At 33.3% G+C, this 20,180-nt stretch overlaps 1 protein-coding gene across 15 annotated transcripts in view; it reads left to right on the forward strand.

Annotated features, from left to right (window-relative positions):
* Positions 1-7,127, forward strand: part of LOC115989671 (receptor-like protein EIX2) — a 94,571-nt gene extending 87,444 nt beyond the window's left edge. For 2 of the 15 annotated variants that reach the window (XR_004092042.1, XR_004092045.1), the window contains exons 2-6: positions 1,750-2,000; positions 2,793-3,151; positions 4,265-4,532; positions 6,148-6,328; positions 6,566-7,037. The gene's annotated coding sequence lies outside the window, so the exon portion shown is untranslated. Of the gene's footprint in view, positions 1-610; positions 2,001-2,792; positions 3,152-4,264; positions 4,533-6,147; positions 6,329-6,565 lie in introns of all 15 variants that reach the window. The other 13 variants (XR_004092031.1, XR_004092032.1, XR_004092048.1 and 10 more) reach the window with 12 other exon arrangements.
* The last annotated feature ends 13,053 nt before the right edge of the window (positions 7,128-20,180 follow it).

The raw sequence follows: 20,180 nt of genomic DNA on the forward strand, positions 1-20,180 counted from the left end.
GTCATACTTCTCATACTCACATCACTATTATTGAAAATTGCAATTCATTGTTTATACTTTAGGAGGTGGCATTGGTTCATGCTCTTCTAAAGGCCAAAAAGTCATTAATGAAAGAAATCTTTTTTTTTTTGATATTATTTCATCCTGGTTTTATCATAAAACGTGCTATGGATTATGATTCTTGGATTTGTGTGTGAGAACTATTTATCTATATAATGCTAGTCATTTAAAGAAGAATTATTTCTCCAAAAAATAGTGCTTCTTGGACACATTGATTTATTTCACAATGACTTTTCTATTCCACAAATTCCAAGAGGCCCCCTCTCTCTCTCTCTCATTTTTGTTTTACAGTTTTACTGAAAATACTGTTCCCTTTTTAAAAAATGGGTTTCCCATTTTGGAACCAACAAACTCTACTCAATTGAGCCAAATCTATGGCTGTTATTGAATTGAGTTGGGTTTTTGATAAAAATATTAGTCATAAAGATTAATACTTTCTTTCATTTATGCTATGTTTTCTTATCTTCTTCTTCTTCTTCTTCTTCTTTTTTTTTTTTTTTCCTCGTGCTTTTGTATGACCCTTTTGCTCTTTTGCAAATGATATTCACAGGCTATGAAAACTCCTACAATCCAAGACAATTACAATTTGAAGCAGACATAAATAAATTGTTTGTATTAATGTGCAAAGATAGGGACCAAATCAGTAGTGTAGACCATTTGATTGGTTTTTATTAACCTCTTTAATGAATTTTTTACCCAATCATGTTGATATACATGCTTATGTTTGAAGTAGTAACTGTATGGAGTTTGATGTTATGGTCATATTAATTAAAGCAAATTTACCATAACAATGAGATCTACCTTAAATGACTTCCTCGTCCATAATAATGAGATAGAGGGTAAGGTTTTGATTCAGAACTTACTGAATGCATAATATTCCAACAATAATAATAATGATAAAAAAAGACTAGATGTTGAGGTTCAACCCTATCAATTTCCATATATTGTGTTAGATCAATTTGTAATAAGTGAATGCATTAGTTAAGGATTTTTATTTTTATTTTAAATTTACTTTAAAAGAAGTGGTAATTTATCATTGAGATTGTGTTTGGATGACCTTTTTTCTTTGTGGAAGGTGTTTGGATGACCTTGTTTTGACTGTGTTACTTTGTTTAAAAATATGACTATAGTTATAAAAAAAAAAAGTGAGGCTTTCAAAAGATTTACATAAGTTGTTGGTGAAATTAAATTGACATTGTAATCTAAAAGTAAAAGAACCTTAACATATAAAGTTTATGGTTAGGCATCTACTATTTTCTAGTTTCTGTCTTTGTGGTATCTAAAGATAGAAGTGAATGTAGTATTATAATAATTAAGAATTTTATGTTGAATCACCACTATCAAAAAACTCCTTAAGTCTTAGTTATTGAAAAAGTTGTATTACTTGCATGGTGATAAAAGTCAAATAATAGTAGATGTGACATAACTTGATCTTAATGTTTGCCTTACTTCTATCCAAGTTTCAGCTTGTTTGATGTTGCGCATCTATTTAAAGTACTGTAACAAAGTGAAATTTCTTTTAACTTGTTGATTAAGCCAAAATTGAACTTTTAAATCATGGAATTGCATTTTGAGTAGATATTATTTTGTTTGTTCTCTCTACCACTTGGCTTCATGTGAATTTATGCTACCTTTGTCATTCAGTGTCCTTTAATCTAAATTTTTTTTTCTCATTAACCGTTTGGGAAGGGATGCTGATTAGGCAAAAGCAGAGGAGTTCAATGATTGTAAAGCCTCTCTTGCTGATCAACAAAAGCAGGTCTGAGAAAACATTCATGCACAAATTAAAAGTTTCTCCATGTGTATAGATGAAATTCTTCTGCCTTATAATAAAAGGATAGGTGAGGCACAAGAACTGCCTCCGCAACCAATAGCTGCTTCTTGTCAAAGTGGCTTGGACTTTGTTGTTAGCAGGAATGGCCAACCTACTGACCGTTCTGGTAAGATTCTGTTTGTAATATAAAACCTTTTTCCAATGTTGCATTATGAGCTTGAAGAGTGCAGCTTGAGATGTTCAGGATCTTTGAATTTTCTTGTGACTCACCCTTGAAGTAGGGGGATTATCTTGATTCTAAGGAATGATCTTTTAATTTGTCCATTGATTACCATAACTTCTTTAATTGTTTCCTTAAAACAAATTTAGTTATTTAAAATATTTTAAGTTATTTAAGTGGAGTTGAAGTCAACATCTAGTCACTTTTGAACTGAAGTGTAAACAAAATAAATCTACATTTGGGCAGCAAGGTAGAGGGGAAGATGTCTTGGGGATACTTACATTGATTTTATGGAAAGGCATCTTCAATGAGAATTTAATTACTGTTTCCAGAATACCTATTAGGAGTTTGTTATCTCTAGCTTCTATAAGGTCTTTCTTGAAATCGTGTTTTTGTGTTTGTGATGTGATTTGTTCTATAATTTTTAACTTTTTACTTCTAAATTAATATTCTTACATGAACTGTTGATTTTATATATTTTTTTTGGAATGATAATATGCTCTAGTTGATAGATCTCTTGCAAACTTCAATGTTGTGAATAAGCATTTCCCCCTCCTTTAAGAACAAGGTGGCAGGTGACATTAAGTGTTCATGGCCCACCCATATGTGTAACTTACCAACAAAAAAAAAAAAAAAATACTTGCAAGCTTTGATGCTCTAGAATATCTCTTGGCTTCTTTTCATTAAAGTTAAAGCTCTAAAATAGTATTTGTCCTTTTTTGAATGCCATTATTGCAGCTAAACAAGGAATTCAACCAGTATGTAACCTAAAACATGACATTATTTGGGTTGAAACCTTGGAAACCAAATTGATTATAAAGGTTACGTGAAGTTCTCAGTTTTGATTGATATTCAACAGGGCCTTGATTGGAAGTTGTTTTATTGGAGGTAACACGTATAGAGGTCCAGATTATTTTACTGCAAGAAAGTGCTGATTATGATCAATTCTCATTTTAGTATTTGGATGGCATGTTGCTGACTAAAAAAATACATGGCTTGATGGATATGTGGGGAAAAAAAAGGGGATCAACGTCTCTAGAAGTACAAGGATGTCCTCCAAGCTGGACTTACGCCCTCTAGTTTAATCTCCTTATGTGGTAAGAACTAATTGGTGTTCTTTTAATTATATGGTTAATGTTTCAAACTTCTTCCTGAATATATTTCCCAATAACATCAAATCAACACTTGCCGCATCAGAGGTTGGATGAGAGGGCTTCAACTGAGTGCCTGTTCCGTAATACATAGCTGTCAAATATGTTTGATTGTTACAAAATTCATTACAATTGTGCATATAAGAAGTACCCCATATAATAATCTCTGTACTGGAATCAAATTTGAATGTTTCTTCACCTAGATTTGATTGCAACATTATCAGTTTTTGCTTAATGTATTGGAGTATATGTACTTGTTGAGCTTGGATAAATTTTGTATTACAGGAAAACATCAAAATCCAGAAATCAATATTGTTGTCTTTTGTTGAGTTGATTGTCCAACAATTGTGAAATTCCTTAGGTTTCCTTTGGTGGCAACATTGCTTTGCATTGTCTGCCGCACTTAGTTTGATATACATGATCATGTATTGCTGCTCTCTTCTGCATCTTGTGGTGCAAAGGCTCTCAACAATTCTATCATCTGACACTTTCATTTGATTTTTCTTGTTGACCTTGCTGTCTTCAATAATTATTGTACTGCTCCTCCTTGTATTTAATAAGTTTTTTTTTTTTTTTTTTCATGGTTAGTTTTTTATTTTATTTTATTTTTATTTTTTTATCAAATTGTCAACAATGAACTGTTTTTACTTATGCCACTATTAACATAGCTAAGCAATGCCCTTTTTGGCCTACATGTAGAAAACACATGAAGTTAGAATGCAATTTATGGCATTTTAATTTTTATAATAAAACTTATGAATTTGTGAAGAGAATAAAAGAGAAAGGTTTATTTGTACAACACATTTTTATTGACCATAATTGCATTATTAGGTTTATATGTACAACACATTTTTTATTGACCATAACTTCATTATTTGGGTTTAGTACCTATCTTCTGTTTAGGTACAAAAGAAGTTTCAATTAATTATTACAAAATTTCCACATTTGGTTCTGATTACTTATGAGCTTGTGGGTGTGTCATGTGTGTTCTACTTTTCCCATTAAAGTACCAATTACTAATGATTTTTCTGTACATCATTGCATTGTGCTGAACTCCAGCTACAACCGTTTGGGAAGGAATGCTGATGAGGCAGACGCAGAGGAGATCATAGAATGGCCAGTAAAGCCTCTCTTGCTGATCAACAAGTCCAAGAAAATGTCCATGCTCAGATTAAAATTTTCTGCATGTCCATGGATGAAATTCTTATTCCTGATACTAAAAGGATAGTTGATGCACATGAATTGCCTCCACAACCAACAGCTGCTCCTCCTTGAAGTGGCCTTGGTTTTGCTATTGATAGGAATGGCCAACCTACTGACCATCCTGGTATGGTTCTATTTGCAATCCGGAAACTTTATCCAATGTTGCATTTTGAGCTTGAAGTTGTGTAAGTGAGGAATGAGATGTTCAGGATTTTAGAATTTTCTTATGACCCATCCTTTATATGTTTGAAGTAGTGGGATTATCTTGATTGAAAGTTCAAAAACGTGTAAAAACACCTTTGAACGTTTAGACCCCTAAATTACAACTTAATCAATTCAAGTAATATGTCAAACAACTAGTGTGCGGAAACTTAACATATGTTATAATATGAAATTGATTAAATACTATCTAAGCCATAACAGATTAAAATCCACAGCAGATAAATGAAAAGGCAAAGATAGAGAGGAAGGAAGATGCAAACACAAAGACAACACGCGATGTGTTATCGAAGAGGAAACCGAAGCCCTCGGCGTAAAACCTCTCCGCCGCCCTCCAAGCGGTAAGCAATCCACTAGAAAATACAGTTGGGATACAAGGACAGCAATAGACCCTCCAAGCCTAATCTACCCAGTGCACCTAAGCCCTCCAAGCTTCTTGCTCCAATGAGGTTGCGCCGAACCTTTTTCTTTTCTAGCTTCCCGAATTCCGCTACTAGACCATAGCATCAACCAATGAAGATTGGTTCCTTCCTAACTGCTTCCCAGAAATCCAAATGACTGTCTCACAGTGATGATAATGGTGAGAACCAGGTTTGGTATAATGCCTCTCAAGGATTTAACAATGGAGAGGAAGAGAGTTGAGGAATTTGAAGAGATTCTAAGGTAGAGATTGTGGGTGAAACAATCTGGTTTTTCTTTAGGGTTTCTCTCTCAAAATTCTCTCTGGAAGCTCTCTTTCAATCGTGGGTAAAAAGGGTATTTATACTGGAGTGGAGAGGAATGTGAAACGTCAGGTTTTTACAAAACAGGGGTGGCTCGCGGCTTGACCTCACGGCTTGACCAAGTCGCGAGATCCAGTCCCGAGATAACCGTATGGCCAGTTGTCCTGTTTTGTCCTGTAGTGCTCCAGCTAGCATGACTGTTCACCTTCCAGCATGCTTGGCACGTGTGCTGCTTCTGGCGACTTGCAGCCGCGAGTCACCCGCGAGTCCCAGCCGCGAGTCTCTGTTTTCTTGCACACTCTTGAGCAATCTTCACTCTATCTTACTCACTACCTTTACATCAAACCCACCTAAATACAGGGTTACTAAATGCTGAATTACAAGCAAATTTGGCACGGAATAAAGCCAATTAGATAGTTGAATAAATTCAACCTTACATTGATTCTAGGGGAAGATCTTTTGATTTGTTCTACTGATTACCTTAACTTCTTTACTAGTTTCCTTGAACAAATTTAGTTATTTAAAAAGTTTAAAGTTACTCAAGTAGAGTTAATGTTAACATCCAATCACTTTTGAACTGAATTATTGGCAAAAGAAAATCTACAATTGGGTAGCAAAGTGTGGGAAATGGGATGGTGGCCTTCGGAGGTGGGGGAAGGGAGGGGAAGATTTCTTGGGGATAGTTAAATTGATTTTATGGAAGGCATATTCAAGGAAAACTATTTCTTGGGAATACTTAAATTAATTTTATGCTAGGCAGTGCTGAAGATGACTCTAAAAATTCCAGCTTCTATATAGGTATGGGAGTTGGACTCACAACTGGCTTTTGGGCAATTTGTGGAGCAGGCATGCTTTTTTCAGATTTGCTGATGACATTAAAGATTGGATGTATGTCACTACAGTGATAAAGATGAATTGATTATCTAAATAGGCAAGAGTTTGCTTTTGCAAGTGAAAGGCATCATTATCTACCTAAAAGGTATTACTTTTGAGTATGATGTACTTAAATATTGGTTGGTTCATGTTAAAGTAGCAGTTAGTTACTTTGAATATATGATTTAATTTGTAGCTAATGTGATAGTCATTTGGATTTTATTTCACAAATATAGATTGTCTTTAACTTTAGTCTATATTTGTAGTTAGCCCATTGTGTTTGAAATAAAGTTCATTTGTAAATTCAGACTTTGTTTTAATGTTTTGAGACCTTTTTTGATAGGTAGATAGTGGAGGAGGGGAAGATGGGTTTCAACCACAGATGGATCACCATAAAGGATACCATTACCACTATACTACTATTGGACTTTGTTTAGAGATATTTGAAGTGGACAACAGAGGAAACTCATGGGAATACCCTCAGTAGAACCAAAGTTGTACTATGATAGTAGAAATTGTTTCTCATATACATAATGCATCAAATAGGTGGTTTAGAGTGCATTTTTATATATTTTTTCAAATACAATGCGTAGCATGATTTCTCACCTCATGTTATAAGCTTTAATTCCATAGAATATCAAAGAGGTGGGCTTGACATGAATTCTTATAATTCTCTAGCTTGTATTTTCTTTCTATCTTTTACATCTCACATATCAGGGAACAATGAATTTCGTGTATATTCTCTTCATATCTATGATGTTGTTGTTTGCTGATTTTTGTTTTTGTTGATAATCTTGTCTGCTGATTGCTTGTCCTACTATTGTGAAATAGCATGGGTTTCCTTGGTGGCAACATTTCTGTGTCTAGTATGCCACACTTAGTATATAAAACAAAAAGGTTCTGGAATAGTTTGATATACATCATCATCATCATGTATTGCCTTCTGCATCTTGTAGTGCATCGGATATATATACACATATATAATTTATAATTTTATATTTCATTTTATCCAATTAACCAACATAAAGTTTAAAATATGATATGGGAATAAAATGAGTCCAATGATGAATTTGGGCTTCAATGTTTAAAAAAATCCAACATAATTCGTAATATCTTGGAATAGGCCGGAATTTAGAGACCGGAACTACCAAAATTCTTCTGGAACACCATTATATTCCGGAACAAACCGGAATTTAGACTAAAATGGAACAATGGGGTAAATGCACCAGATTAAACACTAGAACATAATGAAATTTAAAACATTGGTTTGTTTGCTGTGGAGTTCGAGAATTGTGATGTGAAACGGTGTCTAAGTTTGATTGTGTTTTTTGTTTCTTTTTGGGCAAAACGGTGCCATTTTGGTATGGTTGATTTGTCAGTGTGCCAATATTTCACTTTACAACCAAAAATAATAGATGATGTGTTTTTGCTAATGGAACCAAACTTCAATGTGTAAAATCAAAATTCTCAAACTTCAATATATAAAATCTAAGCAATCCCAAACTTCAAGAGTGTACTTTGCAAATGTAACATGACTTGGATAATTTTGTATTTATACACACACATGCACTATTTCTATCACATTCTTTTCAAAAAAAGGTGATTATTCTATCTCTCTCTTGTTATTTCTTGCAACTTTACTTTAGATTGATGAATTTTTGTATTTTTGTATTTTTTTTTGGGTATATCTACTTTAGGTAGATATAGACAAGTTGTGGTAAAAGTTGTGTAAATAGTTGTGGTCCTAGCATTTTCTCTTGCATTCATCCTATCAGGAAAGAATGTTAAAATGTTCACAACCTAACCGAGGTAGCCATTTCTCTTCTGTGGTCCCTTGTCCAAGCTGTCCGGAGCTGTTGGAGCCAAATGTATAGTGTTTAAAATTAAGGAACACCATTCTCAAAATGCACACAATCTCTACTTGCCTCTAGTTTGCAAGATCTTGAGGATCCATATTACACAACTGTAAGGACATGAAGAACAATGGAGGCATTGGAAGACAAAGGGGGATTCTCCAGGGGGGAATGGACTCCCCTAAGAAATGGTGTTGGTGTCATTGAAACTTGAAATGCTGATACAGGTGTGGCAACAATAGTAGTATTTGGCTGGTCAGGAATGTTTTATTGAATAGTTGGGGTTTCACTCGTTATAGCACCCATAGGCACTGCCGCAGTTTGAAGTGCCCAAATTTGGTTGATGATCAGTACTCTCTCCAATGAATATCCAATGGCTAAATTTAAATACATCTTATTATTTATATTTACTAGTAGTAAACTGAGGAGAGGTATCTATCTTGAAACAATAATCAGCCTGCAATCATGTCATTAACGCCCCTAAACATATATGCATTTGCATAACAGAGGAATATACGAACACATGCACGAGATTTAACTTGATCATGGGCATTACTTTTGTGCAAATTAGTATGTGAAAACGAAAGAAGAGACCAAAGTGCGGATGGTTAGAAGTTAGAACAAAGCCATATCAGATCAAGGAAAAAAAGCCTCTCTTGGTACAATTATCAAACAATTTACAGGCAAACATAGGTATAATTGGCAAACGAGTCTCCGAACGAACAAAAGTATTCAACAATTCGAAGTTTGGATACAACTATCACTCCGTGGTTACGTGAGAGACAGGCATTGGCCTTTGGCGTTTGGCTTTAACTCAACAAGTCAAAGTCTTCATAAAAATAAAAAAGTGACTTTTTAAGAATCACTTGTCACAAGCTCTACTAATCTCCAATTGCATCACCACCACTACTCACAGTCAGCTTCTTTTCCTTGAAACTTCCTTTCAACCCTTATCTTCTCTTATCTTCATTCAGCCAAAAAAATAAAACCATTCTCTTCTCTTCCTCTGTTCTTGCTCTATCATGGGTGCCTCTTTTGCAATTCATGTGCTTTTCTTACCATGGTTCTTTGTCATAACCTTCAGTTTATGTTTCTTCAAAGCAAAGTCAAATGTTTCTTCTTGTGAAAAAGAGAAAACGCACTTCTTAGCCTCAAACGAGGTTTAACTGATCCTTACAACTGGAGCTCACTCTCCTGGTCTGACCAAGAAGATTGCTGCAGGTGGGACAGAGTTCACTGTGACAACAAAACTGCTCAAGTTACAGAACTATCAGTAAAACATGTAGGCGGTAAGATTAGTCCTTCATTGGTTGAATTACATGGACTTGAGCGATAATTTCTTTAATTGTACTTCTATTCCAAGTTTCCTTGGATCAGGTCAATTTGACACATCTTGACCTCCATCATGCCCAATTTTGTGGACACATTCCTCATCAGCTTGGGAACCTTTCAAGCGTTCTCTATCAAAATCTTAAAGACAATAATGGCCTTTATGTTGATAACCTTCATTGGATGTTTCATCTCTCTTCCATGCAACACCTTGATCTAAGTTCACTCTCATCTCTTTCGGAGCTAATCTTAAACAATTGTCAACTTGATAGTTTGACTCCATCGGTTGGATTTGTCAATTCCATGTCTCTTCGGGCCCTTAATCTTTCTTAAAATATTTTCAATCAAGAGATATATACCTAATTGGTTCTCTAATCTTAGTACAAGTCTCTTAGAATATCTCAATCTTAGGGATAATTCTGAGTGGAAAAATTCCAGATTCACTAGGGCAGCTTAAGCATCTAACGGATCTTGATCTTAGCGATAATTCTTTAAGTGGTCCTATTCCTTCATCCCTTGGGAATTTATCTCAAATGCAAGCATTACTCCTTGGTGTAAATAAATTAAATGGCACCGTTCCCAAGAGTCTTGTACTTCTCTTAAATCTATTTGCGGTATCTATTTCACATAATTTCTTCAGAGGCAATCTAGATGAAGCACATTTCTACAAATTAGGGAAATTAAAAGAACTGGAAATCACTTATACACCTTTGTTCTTTAACGTGAAACCAATTGGGTTCCTCCTTTTCAACTTGAATACGTTTCCATGATCTCCTACAAGATAGGTCCCAACAAATTATATATATTTACTTTAAGCATGCTACAAAGTATAATTATCCAACATTAAAGGAAAATTAAACAATTGTATACAATTATTGCAAAATATGTAGATGAACAAAAAATATATAATAAATGAATGCTTCCTCTGTACAAATCCTGATAGGCAAATATATCATTTTTTATTATTTAATAAGTATATTCCTTATACTCTATAATCTAGAATGTTAGATGACACTCAGAATCTACATGAGCACAAAGTAGTTAAAATATAGGAGTTAAAGGAGGAAAAATATCTAGAGAATACAATTTTTCTAAAAAATATAAAGGAAAAAACTCATAACAAACATTAGGGATAAGAATTTAATGATTAACTATTTTTAGAGATAATTTTATTACTGAATTCATCCAAATAAGTTATAAATACCCTTTCTCTCGCAAACTTAAAAAAATTGCTATTCAAAAGTAGCATTAAATAGAGACAACTACTAAAATGGTTTTCACATCAATATCTAAAAATTCCTAAGAAAACAATACTCATGATAATGCCATTGCATTCTTTGTTGACCCTTTGAAAAGATATTGTGCTATTTCACTTAACAGTTGTCATAAACAATGGTGTGGTTTGTATTTATACACAATGGCAAAACGGAATCTTTTGTGCACAACTACTAATCTCCACTTGAAAATATTATCTGCAAAATAAGAGAATTCATAACTAAAAAATAATTCATTTAGAAGGAAATAAAAGGAATCAATATCTATTTTCTCCTGTTAATGGAGACTTGCAATTCGTATGCACCATCCACTTCCCTCCCTTTACCACCCATCCAAAACGATGGTTCCTAAAACGGGGATGTTTTTATTATTGTTTGTCTTCAAATCATAATTGTCATAACCCAACCAATTGAGGAACTTGGGAAAAGCAGCTTTCACAGGTCAATCAATACATTTATGTAACTAAAATTCATTGTGATATGCAACAGAAGTAGTAGCTACAAACACTAATCTAAATCCTTATCCATCATAATTTATCCTCAAAAGTAACCACATACCACTTTGACTCTAGGAAAAATTATGAAATGACCAAGGTAAAAGTTCTAAAATTTTAAACCTCCCACTCATATCAAACGGATGCTCAGATCAATGACCACTACAGTGTTGAATCTTACCCATTATAAATAACCTAAAATTTACACAAGCAAAAATGTTACTTTGTTATTAGGGGGGAAAATTAGAGTCAAAGATTATCTGCATAGATAGGACTGTGTCTCAAACCCAAAATCAAACTTCAACCTTAATTATTTCAATAGCATACCAAGTATGTATTAAATGTAAGTTTGCATTTGACAGAATTCAAGTAGCTAAAGACATTCATAAAACTAACATCTTGTTATATTACAAGTGTTTCCAGTCGTCTTATAAAAGAAAAAGTGTTTCCAGTTCACATTTCTTTAATAATATGCAATCATAATTAAGTTTATGACAATTCCATGTTGTGTTTAACTATTAGGTCTAGCAAGATGAGTGGGATTTTTTGGTCTAACAATTCATAATGAAACAAACTTCGTAGAACTGGAGCCATAATTTGCGTAAAAAAGTCATCCCAATTTCCCATAAACCTAAAGTCCTAAAGTAGAGGAAATGGATTTGAAATTCAAATATTGTTCTACTTGTAGAATCCTCACTCTACTTTAATAGTAATATGAAACTCACAAATTTTTCCCTAAGTGCAAGCATAAAATCATACCTAGATATGCAAAATTTTTCCATCTTGATCAATTGATCATTTTTTTTTTTTTTTTGAGAAGATGCAGCGGATCATTTAAAACTTGATATGCTTCACCTAATGCTGCAAACATAAAAAACAATGAATGAACTTGCATAAATATAAAGGATAAAAGGCATGGTTTATCATTGTCAACCAAGTTCTAAGGGAAAAAGTATTGAGAAGGGGGCAAAAAAAGTTTTTTTTTTTCTTCTAATTCATTTAAAATGAGGTATGTGTGTAGGAAAATCTAGGATGAGAGATTATCTTTTGCTCACTATAATAATTTCACACAGCAATAGATGACAGATGAAAAAGTAAAACACCTTGCATGCATCAAACAATTGAACTTATAATTCTACTTTAAGCAAATTTAGTATAATTTACGACAAGGGACATTCATCTCTCAAAGAATACACAAAATTAAAACCCATAAGAAAAATATAAAAATACAAAACTTTATATCCAACTAAACTGAAAATCCTCAAAGAATACAAAATTAAAACCCAGAAGAAAAATAAATTCTAGGGAATACCTCCATAGATTTTTCTTGCCTTTTGGTTTCTTAAATTGCTTCAACATTAATGTTGGCAATGGAAAAGAATATTGAATACACCAAATTATGAAATTCCACAAAAACCAATTCTAGACAGAATAGAAGAAGAAGATTAAGAAAGAAAATCTCAAACACATAGGTAAAGAGAAATTGCCTAAACTTTAATAAATATATATATATATATATATATATATATTTATATATATTTAAAGGAAAGGAAAGAAACAATGGTAATTTATGAATAGCATACTTACTTGGTTATGAACTCTTATCGCAGAAAAGAATCAGTAAAACCAAAAGAACAAACAAAAAAAAGTCAATTTTACAATATAGAAGAATATAGTAAGGAGATATATATGGGTTTGATTGAATTCCACTGTCTAATGTTGGCTATAGGCTGGTGGATACAGCCCTCTGTTCTATCTCTCCACGCTTTGCAAAACCCATACCCTAATAACAACTCAGGTGGTAGTATTTGAACTTCTAGGGTGCTTCCTTGACTTCAACCAAAAAAAGAATAGAGAGGAAAAAGGGTTAGGAATCAAAATCCCAAAATTGACAGCAAACCTAATTATGGACAATAGGAAAAGAAGTCATAGATTAATTAAAAATTACCAATAGAGAATGGTATGATACTAAGGTCGGGTTGGAGATGGCAGACATGGTCATGCCCTTGCAGGTTATTACTGCGTTGGGTCTACATATGAGAGATTGACAATGGAAAGAACGATGGATGAGAGAGGGGACAGGCTATGCGCAGCATATGAATAAATGCAAATCGTGAAAGGTTGGTTTTAAAATTAAAATGTAAAAAAAACACTATATAATAAAAATGGAAAATACTTATGCACGATTGTGCGTGTGAGATGAACTAATAACCATTGCTCTAATCAAAATACAACCAAAACTACAATTAAATAACTGAACATTCACATTGGAGTTTTGAAAATATTTGGCTACATATTTTTTTGAATCTTTGAGAGAGATTAAGAACGTTATCTTTAAAGAAGTTTTTTATAAGCCAAACATTAAAAAGGATCAACTAAGCCACAAATATCAAATAAATGGGAACAATGAGAGACATAGATATCAAAAACTCAATGATCAATAAACTGTGAATTTCTCAAAAACTCTTTTCACAAAATAAAGAGGAAAAGGTTACTTTCCCACCAACAATGAAAACCCAACAGGAACTCAATATGACACACACACACACACACACACACACACACACAAAAAAGAAAAAAGAAAAAAGAAAAAAGAAAAAGAAGAATCTTTATAGCTATCAATGATGAAACAGAATACTAACAGAGCAAAACCACAAAAGCATTAAAACATTTTGTATTGCTTGCTTAATACATTAGGCATTCAAGATAGTCAGCTTCATTTGCATCCTTCCTGGTATGCAGAAATTCCCATTCTCACAAGTGGGCAAATATGGCCTTAGCTTCTTCAACAACTGGTGTTGTTGTTGATGAACTTTCTGAACCAATCTGCAGATTAATAACCACACTTGAATCACCCTAAAATATTCCTCCAAATTCCCGCTTCCAAGGAAAATTAGGTAAAATTTTAACTAAACCATTACCCCACCATAATTCACAAAAACAAAGACTCAATTAAAATTAGAAGGGAAAGTTTCATGTACCTAGCATATATCTTCTTGGCTGCCTCTTGCTTTGCACATCCTTCTCAAAATGCACTCTAACTTAGAACACCTAAGCAATCCCAATCAAAACGAAAATATTACCAATTGAAAACTTGTAAAAGACAAACTTCGCACATACATACACATATACATAGAGAAGGAGAGAGACTTTGTAGTCAGAACTGAAAGGAGTGGTGCATAGGTGTAAATTAGGCGGACAACTTAGGTGCAAAATACCGCTAATTTTGTTGGGATTTTGTTTGCAGGAAGAGAAGTTACAGAGGAGGCAGACTACAATAGGTTTGAGGAAAAGAAGAAAGAGAACAGACTTGCGAGAGGTAAAGAAGAAGGGTTTATCGGGAGGAAGAAAATTACAAAACCTAAACCTAAAATTAATTACATTATTAATGTAGTGACCCAAATTAATTGAGAATAACCTAGAGAGATGTCGAGGCCAAGTCAGCGATCGAGAACAATGGCAATCATGTTTGTCTCTTTTCCACTATATTTTTCTTAATTGATTCCCTGAAAATTCTGCAGACTACTAGCAAAATTGTTCCCTCAATATGAGTTGTTGTTTGGGTAAGAGTTAACTGAAGAATTATCTTAAACATACTAAACAATTAGAGAGCATCAAACACACCAAATTTTAATCAACCCATCATAATTTTTCTTTTCTTTCTCAACTAAGAGTCATATCAACAATTAAGTTTGCTTTCATAGCATCCAGTGCATTCTTAATTAATTTTTTTTGTAGGTATTGATTAGAATATATTGGGTAGACTTTAGAAATAAGAATGACAAAGCAAACCTACTAAATGGTTGATTTGTAATAGTGTAAAAAAATCAAGATTTTAAGAATTAGCCCAAATAATAACAATTTTAATCAACGAAAAATCATAGCTTTAATTAACAAAACAAAAAAGGCACTAGAAGCCAAAAAAAAAAAATCCCAAAATTTAGAACAAAAAATAAGAAAAAACCTAAAAACATAAACCATTGTCTCATAATGTTAACTCTAACTATTAGTAGAACTCTTTTTTTATTTTTATTTTTTTTATGACTATTACTATAATGTATGTAGTTCGTAAAACCTAACAAAATCCATATGACTATTGTTTCTTCTTACAAAAACCATAATCTCATCGTATTTTGTGATGTTTTCCTTTTACTACGGCATATTCAGAAACAATAAAAACTTAAAAAGGGAGAAGCAGTGAAGATTCAGGTTTGAACATATTTGACTATGGTTGCAAGGTATATTTAAGGCATAGGAAGATCGCTATTTCATGCAATTTATGCAAATCTGACCATTAGAAAAAACTTACCATTATAATAGTGCATTCTTCTGCATCCTTCTGCTTTTCTAGTTACATCAATAGACTCAATCTCTATTTCATGCAATTCAACTTCAACATTGCAAGTAAAAATGTTGCCCACCCTCAGAAGATATTTCTGCAGAAGCAAGGGAATCGATTAAGATAGACGGTTCAATTGTACACATCCACACACACTACCATCTCTGCATATTTGTAAATGTGATTTGCAGACATATAAATGTTCAACTTGTAGTATATTTATAACTATTCTGCATTTAATCTTTCTCAACAAAATATAAAAGCAAGTGATGGTTCAATATTAATGGTTTGAAAGTATATTTACATTTTTGGTGGGCTAACAATAAAAAAGTAGATAAAGGAAATCACATGTCACATACCGATCTCTAGCATGCCAATATAGGCTCCAGTAGCAAAGCTTCTTGAATGGCAAATTGCCCACTTTGTAAATTGTAATGGATCAAATTCTGGCTTTGCAAACTAACCCACAATTCAACCAACCTGTAAAAAAAACTATAATACAAAACTCACAACCCAAATCCAATACCCAAAAGTTTGACTTTTAGGGACCGTGAGAATTGCTTTAGCAGTGAAGAGAGACAAATCTAAATTAGACAAAAGAAAGAGCGGGGAGGAAGTGTTTTATCGACTATGAATTATATTAACAAACAAATGCAATCTAATTTACAAATTTTTTGGGTGCATATTACATTCTTTAAATCCAAATTGACTTTAGAAATCAATAATACCCAAACTAAAAGTCAATTGACAACAGTTAGCAAATTAAAATTGAAACTAAAACTAAACTGAATAAAAGTTAAAATGATTTAGAAATATCTAATGTGTTGAACCTGTCGTGTTGTTTTGGCCTTGCAATTGCCATCAATTTTTTTCCAAACAGAAGGCAATGCACCGAATAATTGAATTATCAAAAACCACTCTACCTCATTAATCTCTGCTAATTATTCAAAATAAAAGCACCCCCAAACGTGACCCTAAATCAAAATCAAGCCAATTGAAATGCCAAAAGCCTAAATCATATTTAATTGGCAAGTAATTAAAAAAAAAAAATTGGAAACATTACTGGTAAAGCTTTTGGAGAAAGACCGGTCTGATCACGGTAAACATGTTCTTGACGTTGAATTGTAAGGCAGCGACTTCGAAAAGATGGTAGCAGGACGCTATACAATGAGAGGAAGCAGGCCTAATGGTGAACTACAGTCTGATAAGCAAAGAGGAAAGTTTTTTGTGAGAAGTCGACCTCATTTTAGGGACCTAAGAAGACATGGACGCACCAGTTCAAAAAAACTGAGCTAGATAGTGCTATGATTAGCAGACTAGATCACTTTCATAAGCCATTACCAACAAAATATTGGGCGAGTCAACATGATTACAAAACTGGTGTAAAAATCCATACTAACCAATTACAAATTTCTTTAGACTTCTAATACTTGTTTGAGCAAGAAAATAAACACATAAGGAGGAAAACCAAGGTTTAAACCCTCCCATCATTGGCCTTCTCAACCAAAATTCCCAAAAAAGAAACAGTACTCAAGGCAGTTTCATACCCTTAAACACTTCTACCTTCTGCATAACATTGATTTTTTTTGGCTACTAAGCATGGTGCTCAAAAACTTTCAAAAACTACAACATGACCGTACAACTGAACTGCAAGCAGTAGGAAGGGGCAATCACAAATTTAAAAATAGTTGATTTCTAAGGACCATGCTATCAACAACTTATCAAGGAAAACTCATAACAAAATGAATTGCATGGTTAGCATTGGGAATAAGGCCCAAATCTAACACTAACCCTGGTCCCATAGGCCATAAATTCAATCATGCAGGCCAAACTCTGTAATTATTGAATCAGCACATATAGCTGATTACGTACATACTTTCAGGTCAATCCTCACATGCCACAATTATACAAATATAAATAACCATATATCTTAGTCCACAAACTTAAGTGGACCTCGAGGCAACTTGTACAAAACTTGAACTTAAGGCCATTCTTAGGACCTAGCAATTGCATCCACTGCAAAAATGCCTATGTTGGATTATGTTGGATAAGTTTGGTTGGATCAATTTCAAGCTTAGCTTTGTTCCAATTAAAACCCAATAAGTAAGCATTTCATGCACATTCTCTCACTCTCTCTCTCTCTTTGGTTTTAGTTTTACATTTTTTTATTGAAAATGTGGAACACAATATTATTGATCTAATCTGAGTTCAATTTTTGTTTTCTTTGCAAACCTAGATCAATATTAGTCATAAAGATCAATACTTTCTTTCAAATTTCCTTTGTTTTCTTCTTTTCTAGTGTCTGTTTAGTAACAGTTTATTTAGCTGAAATTGAAATTTTTTTTTTGAAAGTATAGTAGATAAAGCTAAAAAGTAACTGAAATAGTACAGTGAAACCTATGAATAATACCAAAAAGTGCAATAGGGCCTATAAATAGTAACAAAAATAAGCTAAATAGTAAAAAAATCTGACTTTTTAAGCCAATGCCAAACGCACACCTAGTGTTTTTGTATGACTTGTTTGCTCTTTTGTAAATGGGTATTCTTAGGCTGTGAAAACTCTTTCAAAAAGTCCCATTTTGTAAATGGTTTATATACCAAGTCAGTTGTGATTGTGACTTTGTTATCTGAATTATCTACCATTTTTTACCACTAAACATGAGCTATATGTGTCTATCAGGTAGTCTCAGTAATGCTGTTGTTTGTATTAATGTGCAAAGATAGGTACCATATTAGTAGCATAGAACATTTTATTGATTTTGATAATCTTCTTGGATGAATTCTTTTCACCAATTTTGTTGATATACACGATTATGTTCAAAGTTGTAACTATTATGAAGTAGATGCTATGGACAAATTAATCAGAGCAATTTTACCATAACAATGAGTTCTAGCTCAAATTACACTTCCTCCTCCATAATGGAATCAAGAGTAAGGTCTTGAATTCAAAATTTGCTGGCTGTGTAACTTACCAATATTAATAAAAAGGAGCCGATGCCTACTTTCCAACCCTATCAATTTTCATAAAAAAACAAAAACCTTGGGACTCAAATATAATATATATATATATATAATATAATATAGTATAAATATAAATATAAATAAATAACAAAAACCCTAACACAGCCAACATGATCCCCACCATTTAATAACTACTACTACTAAACATAGATCACACATTGGGACCACCATTTAATTACTACTATACTAATGAATAAAGATCACACATTGGGACTTAAATCAACAGCCCATCATTTGCAAAACCAAACCTAAAATCTAATAAGTCCCAGAAAATCTTACGTTAATCAAAGCCCAAAATGGCTAACATTTCATAGGCCCATAAACTTAACTCTTGGTTAAGTCACAAAGACTAACATAGCAAATGTGATTCCCATCATTTACATACTACTACTATTCAACATAAATCACACAATTTGGTGCTAAGACAATCCCCATCATGTCCTTCCAAAGTCTCCTACCAATTGCCCGAAGATCCTAAATTGATCAAAACCTTAAACTGGATAACGTTTCATTGTCAAATAAGCCTAACACAGCCAATCTGATCCCCACCAATTTATTACTACCACTAATCCATACAGATCACACATTTTGAACCCAAATCAACCACCCACCATTTCCAAAACCAATCCCAAACTCTTCTAATAGTTGCCACGACATCTTAAATTGATCAAAACCCCAAAATGGCTAAAATTTCATAGTCGAATAATCCTAACCCAGAAATGTGATCCCCACCATCTAATCACTACTACTAATACACCTAAATCACAGAATTTGGAGACAAATCAACCCCCCAATCATTCCCAAAACCAATCCTAGAGTCTCCCAACAACTGCCACAAGATCCAACACTAATCAAAACCCCAAAATGGATAACATTTCACAGTCAAATAAGCCTAGCATAGCCAATGTGACACATAGATCGCAAAATTTGAACCCAAATTAAACCAACCATCAATTCCAAACCAATCCCAAGCTTTCCAAACAACCACCATGAGATCCTACATTTACCAGATCTCCTAAAATGGCTTATCATTGCATTGCCCTCCAAAGTGAACTCTTGGTTGAGCTTTAACAACAAACACCTTATATTCAATAACATCAAATACACTCACTTTTCCTATAATTTGAATAGATCTAAACCAAAAATAAAATTCAAAATTAAAAAACTGTAAGAAACATTAAATTCAAACCTAATAACAAAAAAAGGGGACGCATTTATTAAAATAGAGTAGTAGAAAATTTAGAATTCGCTTCATTTCAACGGATCTACCATACTGAACAACCAAAGAAATCAAATTTCATAAATATTTCTCAGCAACCAAACAAAGATTAACAATAGTCCTGGCTGTATTACTCTGTGATTCAGAATTTGAAAGAATAAGCATTTTGTGGAGTGCAATTGTGTTTGATTTGTAATAACATTCGAGAGAGACAGGGACTTACACAAGCCATTGATGAAATGTTGAGAGAGAGAGAGAGAGAGGTGTTGCAGCTTATGGAAGCGTATTCTTTTTTGATAAAATGAGCAAAGCTATGTGCGAGAGTGTGTATTGGTGGTGGTGAATTTGGCGATGCTGGTTTTTGTTTCGAGTAAATTAGAAATCTGTGGCACAATACTTTAAGATCACTCTCATGAACCTTTTAACTTT

This window comes from Quercus lobata, chromosome 5 (assembly GCF_001633185.2).
Source record: "Quercus lobata isolate SW786 chromosome 5, ValleyOak3.0 Primary Assembly, whole genome shotgun sequence".
NCBI classification, from domain to species: domain Eukaryota; kingdom Viridiplantae; phylum Streptophyta; class Magnoliopsida; order Fagales; family Fagaceae; genus Quercus; species Quercus lobata.